Below are 7,867 nucleotides of genomic sequence, written 5' to 3' on the forward strand. Positions count from 1 at the left end.
GCTTAGAATTTGACGGCAGTTAATATTGAAATACACTACTCAAAAAATAAAAGTAGTCACTTTTTTGAACTTCGATATTTTTTTTTATATTTTAAGAGATTTCATTCAAACTTAGAATATGTAAGGAACTATTAATTATTGAACTTATTTTAACAAATTAAAAACAGAGAGACATTGGAGCAACCTACTACTAACTTTTATGTACTAACATGTGCAAAAATAAAGAGTTTGAAATCAAATTGGATTAAAAAAAGTCTGGCAACTTGGCTAATTTGTACCAATTGTGATGTTATTATCTGGTGTGGCTTCTTCTTGCCTGCCAAGCGTCGTTGCAGGCTTCGAATAAGTCTTCGCAACCCATCTTGGGGAAAATTGACCCGTTCTCCAACTGAAGCCTATGCCAACTGTTCAGTTGTAATTGGAGGATTTGGACGTCCTCGAACACGTTTCCCTAAGTGTTCCCAAACATGTTCGATTGAATTTATGTCAGCGCTACATGCGGGTCAATCCATTTTACGGATATTGTGATCATCAAGATAATCAGTGACGATGTGAGTAATGTGCTGTCTGGCATTACCTTGCACAAAAACAAAATTTTGATCAACAACATTTGCTCTTGGGATCACTTGACGTTCTAAAATCTCATCAATGTACCTTCGAGCTGTTAGGCCACCATTGCGAAGAAAAACAAGGTCCTTGCGAGTGTTTATTGTTATTCCACACCACACCATTATGGATCCACCACCAAAAGGGACGGTTTCATGCACTGTATTTGACATGAAATGTTCTAAAGCCCTCCTCCAGACTCTTACACCTTCACCATTACCTGACAGAACAAACTTGGACTCATCACTAAACATGACAGGAGTCCAATGACGAAGTTGCCAGTTTAAGTGTTCTCTTTCAAATTCAAATCTTCTTTAACGATGTTGTCTGGTCAATTTGGGTAATTTTGCAGAACGTCTTGCTCTCAGTTCAGCCTCTCTTAACATATTGCAGACTGTCGCTAATTCTTGTTCCTCTTGTCCTCACCAGATGTTTTTGCAGGTTCCGCGCAGTATGTGTGCGATTTCGAAGGGCTTGCAATCGCAGAAAACGCTCATCACCTGCCGTAGTTTTACTCTTTGGACCTGTACCTGCTCGCCTTGTTACGGTACCTGTTTTTCGGTATCGTTTCCAAAGCTTCCACACAGTTTCCTGCACAACCCCAAGCTGTTTGGCACCATAAAGTTGTGAATGTTCTTCTTCGCGTAACGTTACAGCTCTATTAACTTCTGTCGACGTTAATTGCTGAGCCATTGCTTCTTTTAAATGTTAGTGAACTGTCAGAATGATCTAATATTGTTTAAGACTAAAATGGTCCAAAGTCTGTTTAAACATTTCTTCTTAAGTGATTTTTTTCATTTTAGTTTTTGTATTGTTCGAACATTTGAGGTTCTAAGTTGATTATAACAAGAAGCATTGGCGTACAATTTTGTAATTACGTTAATAAATGACGGTTCAGTAGACACTCCAAGTTTGATTCAAATCCCTTATGCCCGGTTGCACAAAAGTTAATTGGCCATTAATCGGTTGTTAACGAATAATTAAAAATTAATAAATTATTAACGGATGATTAACAGCTTGTTAACGGTTTGTTAAATATTTAACAAACGTCAATGCTAATCTATCATCAACGAGTAATTAAGACAAGTTTGCGTTGCACAAACATTAATTGATTGTTAAACAAGTGTTAATCGTTGATTAATGTAATAAATGACATTTGGGCAATTAACCAAATATTAATTTCTATTATCCTGTGTGTACGTGTATATTTGTTGAAAATAATTTAAAAATACAAACACATGATGCTATCCGACTTGTCTTCTACATCCAGTGATGAACATGACGTAGAACCACCACGAAGACCAGCACGACGAATTCGATTCATACGTGATCGAGAAAATCCGTTTGAACTTCACGATGATGTTGAGTTTAAGAAAAGATTTCGTCTTAACAAAACAACACTGATGAATTTAGTTCATTTAATAGGGGACGCAATTGAACCAAGGACCCGTAGAAATAAATCTCTCGATGCACGTGCGCAGATTTTAATTACACTGCGATTTTATGCCACAGGCGGTTTTCTGGAGTTAATTGGTGATTACATGCATATTCACAAATCAAATATTTGTAGAATAATTCGGCGTGTTACTAGTCAAATCGCACGGCTTTCACGACAATATATAAAGATGCCCAATAACAATCAGGAATTAATGGCAACAAAACAGGGATTTTTCCAAATTGCTGGCTTTCCACGGGTTGTGGGTGCGGTCGATTGCACGCATGTGAGTATCCAGTCCCCTGGTGGACCCACTGCTGAATTATATAGAAACAGGAAAGGATACTTTAGCATCAATGTTCAAGCGATTTGTGACTCCGAATTAAAACTGCTACATATCATTTCTCGATGGCCAGGATCCGTGCATGACAGTACTATATTTAACGATTCCCCTCTTCCTGTTGAATTTCGTATGGGTAGATATGGCAATGGCTTCTTACTAGGCGACAGTGGTTACCCCTGTAAACCGCATCTTTTAACGCCTGTGACTGTGAATCAAATGAATGCCAGTCAAGAGGCTTATAATAGGGCTCATATCGCTACTCGCAATACAGTGGAGAGGTTTTTTGGAGTTCTTAAGCGCAGATTTCCCTGCTTAAAAAATGGTCTACGACTCAAACTAGTCACTACTGTCAAAGTGATTGTGGCTTGTGGAGTACTACATAACATCTGTAAGGAACAAAATGACGAGATTGAAGATTATTTTGAACCAATTGATGATGAGGAAGAAGATGAATTCGTTTTCCACGAAGGGAACAATAATAACCCAAATTACGCAGTGCGAAATGCATTGATTGCTACCGTATTTGCCAGATAAATAAAAGTACATATTAAATTGTATTAATGCTTTAATTTATTTATTTCCAAACGTAACTTTTTTACTTGTAAATTTAAAACGGTTCTTTGAATTTTTTCATTTCTAATTTTTTCCCGGTAATATTGCTTCCTCAAATCTTCGCTTGTTACAGTAACAGCACGTTTTCTTTTTCTGGACAATTTGGATGGTTGGGATTGAATTACACGAATTGGATCTTGATGAGAGGGACCAGGTTCGGGGTCAAGGATATTCACAATTTCCGTTTCATCTGTTATCAACACAGCTTAAAATTAATATAGAAATATAATTATTTTGTATAGTAAATTACTAAAGTAGTCAGCTGCGTTGTCAAATTCATTTTGCAACGGTTGTACTTGCTCTCTAATACTAGCCAACAAAATTTCTTGCTCCGAAGATAAAACAAGATCAGCAGCTCCACCACCCGTTTTAGAAATTTCTCGCTTAAAGTTTAATTAATTTTTTTTTTATAATGATTAATGACAAAAACAAATATTTACAACTGCCTTGAGTTAAAGATATTAGAAAAATTTGCTACCTTATCATTATTCGCAGCGCGTTTTGCCTCTTGCTCTAATAATTTTGCTTCATAGTTGCCATGCTAGATTTATATAAATTAATTAAACAAACAAAAATGTTGCATTGTTATCAATGTTTGGTGATTACAATTGAAGGGGTGAAGAGGTCAAGCGCATTTTCAGAATTTTAAAATTAATTGAAGTTAAATTATATAAGTAATAGTAAATTAAATTTTAACAGCTATATTACATCCTTTTAAGGCAGAAAATGGACTTGAATTATATACTGTAATGTTATACTTCATCCAGTGAGATTGGGAGATTTTAAATTCACCCAACACTACAAAATGCACTAGAATACATTAATGAGACCAAAATTTCAAGACAAAAATGTTACTGCTTGAAGGATATATTTCAAATTTTACGTGCGCTAGGTAGTACTTTCTCTACATAGAATTTAGTGACTCTTATGTCAACCAATCTCTCGCTGGACAAACTTTATAATTCCAGTTGTTTACAATAATTTTCACTTGTCATTTTTCATTAAAAAAAAAACGCTTAAATTCTTTCACTTCTGACCCCAGCAATTATTCTAGGCTTACATGTTGCTCAGCCACAGATTTTTTGGTTTCTCTTTTTAAATTTTCATACAGCACTTTTAATTGTTTGCTGTTTCGAGGTCCAGTCTCAGCCGAGCAATTATAATGATTTTCAATTTGTTCCCATGCTTTTTTCTTTCTGTCTACCATGAAGGCTTTGGTTGATTTGTCTTCTACTATATCTTTATAACTAAAATAGAGGATTAAAGGATTGGAAGCGGACAAATTGAGATTTTAGGTTATGTTAGGGCTTTGTTGTAACAATAATAAAAACACACGAACATTCTCATTAGAATCGTAAATACTCACTTGGCCACAACGGAAATGAGAGTTTCTTTTTCACGTTGGGTGAAATTAACCCTTTTTTTGGCTTCCATATCAATTAATACGGCAGGTTAGGACGCTACAAACGAATATCCGCGTTAAATGTCAAAAATGAATCACCAATCAGAGCAGTCAGAGCACTATTTTGGCGGTGTTGTCAAGTTCACTTATAATTAATGACCAATTACGAAATGAACGATTAAGGAATCATCAAATTGTTTTGTGCAACGGGATTATTTTTTAACAAGCAATCAAATATGATGAGCCGTTAAGTAATCATCAATTAACAATAGCTTTGTGCAACCGGGCATTAAAATATAAAAAAAATATCGAAGTTCAAAAAAGTGACTACTTTTATTTTTTGGGTAGTGTATATTAATTTAAACATGAAATTACATCTGTCAGCCATGCCCACAACTGCAAACTCCGCTAGAAGCTCCGATTGGGGAAATCCTATCCGCGGGTAGACTGCTCTTACACGAAACAAAACATACTTTAAGAACCTGCGTTGCACCCTTTCTATAGTAGCGATATGCACTGCCTGATAAGGAAACCAGATGATCATGGCATAATGTTTTTGATTTGGTAAACTCTTTTGAGTTTCTGATTATGAAACCCAGAGTACTGTGGAATGCAAACGTATTTTGCAGAATCCAAATTTAGGCGAACAACTACACTACATTGAGAGTCACTTTAAAAACCTACCGGACACTATAAAATACTTTGAAAATCAAAATGTACCTCTAACAGAGGCAGTAACAAAATTAAATTCGACTGTTAATAATTTACAAAATATCTCGGATGAATTTGGTGTCCAGCTTAACCAAAAAATCAGTTCAATATTTAAGAAAAATCCAGATTTTCATATACATATTACAACAATTTGTGTCAGAAGATGTCCAAAATAGCGTTGATGCAGCAGGTCAGTCATTGATATAGAGTGCATTTCAACGAGAGGTACACAGGCGTGGCTACCGAGATGCGCCAGATGTAGGGGAAGGGCGGCCGAAAATCGAGTGCATTGGCGTAGTCCAGTTTTATTTTTGTTTTTACTTTCACAACAGAGAAAATATCCGATTTTCACAACCGGGATTAGAAATCAAGTTGTATGACATAAAATAGAAAACGGTGAAGAACAATAAGCTGGCTGTGATTTGTGACAAAATGACGAAAAATCACCTGTTGAAATGAAATTAGAAAATTCCCTGGAAAGTAGAAACTAACGCCGCTACTGTCTAGGTAAGCCACGCCACCGTAGACCGAAACAGATTTCTGCGCAAGTTTATAGACGTGTACCTCTCGTTGAAACGCACTCTAACAGTCTATGGATGGAGTCTTGAGACCGCTCACAGCGCACACAAGCGATCCCAACTAGAGAGCGCGATAGATTTATCCGAAGTCGTAGTTGTTTGACAAGGCCGGCCTGCACGGACAGGCAAGAAGCAATCTCGCCAAGCACGAATGCATGGGAAATATGCAGAAATAACAAAGAAAACTCAACTTTTGGATGAAAATAATTTTTATTCCGTTATAAACAGTGTAACAGCATTTAAAGAAATATTTTATTGATGTTTAAATTGAATTAATTTTGTGTAGATATGTCTAATTTTATTCAGAACTTGATTGTTTTTATTATTTTCATCGCATTGTAAAAAATGTACGCAAAATTAAATATGTAAACCAATTGTACCGCATGATTGTTGACAGGATCTTGCTCTAAAATATGATCATTTAAATCATTAAATAAATTTTTAAAATCTAATAATTTAACTGCTTGAATGACAACAATATTAACAATGTTCCCGGAAGTGTTATATTTTTTACCTCTGAAAACCCATTCAGCAACTATAGAAAAAATATTGTATATATTTCGTGCGTGAAGATGTTTTTTGTGCACTCAAAGGCTTACTGCCTCGACCTGCGTCTCGGCGTAGAAGACCTTTTCATGCACAAAAAACACTCTCTTCACACACTTAATATAAAAATAACTATTTTTTTGTAGCACTACTAATTTTTTAAACAATTTGATGCTGCTGAGCTTTTTAATTCAGTATGAATCAAAAGTTTCTTATAAGCTGATTGCAACTGAATGGCGGTAGGGTTATTTGTAAATCCACCTCTTGAGCGAATATTGGAAAAAAAAGATCTCTAAATGGTTTTGGCTTAATTTATAACTCAAGAAATATTCTAACTGTCTCTTATATGATAATTAATTATTCCTTCAGTGCTGCCCATATTGAATAATATTTAAACAATTTTCTTTCAATGATTTGTTACTTGTGAAACGAAATATCGCTGTCCTTTTTGTGTCTTTCTTGGCAGCCAAACACGGAACAAGAAACAACCATGATGGTTATTGTGCATTAATAGACAAATAAACCAATAACAACACTTTAAAATCTTTGATGTTCTCCGGAAACCACAAATTAAATTAATAGAAACTAGTGTGTTAGCGATGTCGAGGTGCGTTTATCGTGTTTTATGCCTGCCTGTCATACCTCTCAAACAGATATCGCGATCTCTCACTCTTGCCTCCCTCCATACGTTATTAGCTCGATGAGGTCAGTACACACAATTTATGCAATATTTGTACGTTTTCACTATTTAAAGATTTGCTGACTGGAAAACGAACAAATCTTACTGAGGAAAATAAAAAAAAAATAAAAATTATTTATGCAAATAGTTCCATTCTGTTACAGACAGATACCTGAACATCTCAGGAAATCGGAAACAATAAATATAAAATGTTTGGTTTTACCTACCGCTTTAACTATTTTGCTTATTCTTTATTTTCTTTCACCTTCATGATGTCAAAAAAATGGTAAATTTTGTATTTATTGTGTCCAATGTCCCGAAATATTTTTACAAAATAAACTAAAATCTATATATTAATACGTGAAGGAAAACCTTTGTACCCCTTTTTAAGCAAATTGCGCGCACGGAGGAGTGTGAGATTTGGCATAGTTAAAGTTTATGTGGAGAAGGAGTGCAGAAAGATAAAATTTATGTATAATATACAGGACGCCCCCAAAAAAAGAGACAAATCCATAGCTCCTTTATTTATCGGACAATTTTAATTATCTATACACCAAATTAAATGGTTGTGAATAAGTTACAAAATAGCGTACTAAAAATTCATGTACAACCCAAAGTGCTTCAAGGTTAAACTGTCAAAATATTTTTTTCAAATACGGACACATACTTTTTTTAGTAATTCCGATAGCGATTTTTATTCTGAAAACAACAATGTAACCTCATATAAGAAAAAAATTAAAAAAAAAAACTACATTTTGAAAGAAATGACGAGCACCAAGCGAGAAGCTATCAAAATTCATTGCGTTACAATGTAATAAATTAACCAAATTAAGTTATTTGGAAAAACAAATGACAAATATGTAATAACATTTGGGATTGCACATACAGAGCGCAGTTTAAGCATCGAGGATAGTAGCATTTTTTAACTTTTTTTTTATTTTGGGTAGGTAAGTGT

Source organism: Tenebrio molitor, chromosome 3 (assembly GCF_963966145.1).
Source record: "Tenebrio molitor chromosome 3, icTenMoli1.1, whole genome shotgun sequence".
Taxonomy (NCBI): Eukaryota; Metazoa; Arthropoda; class Insecta; order Coleoptera; family Tenebrionidae; genus Tenebrio; species Tenebrio molitor.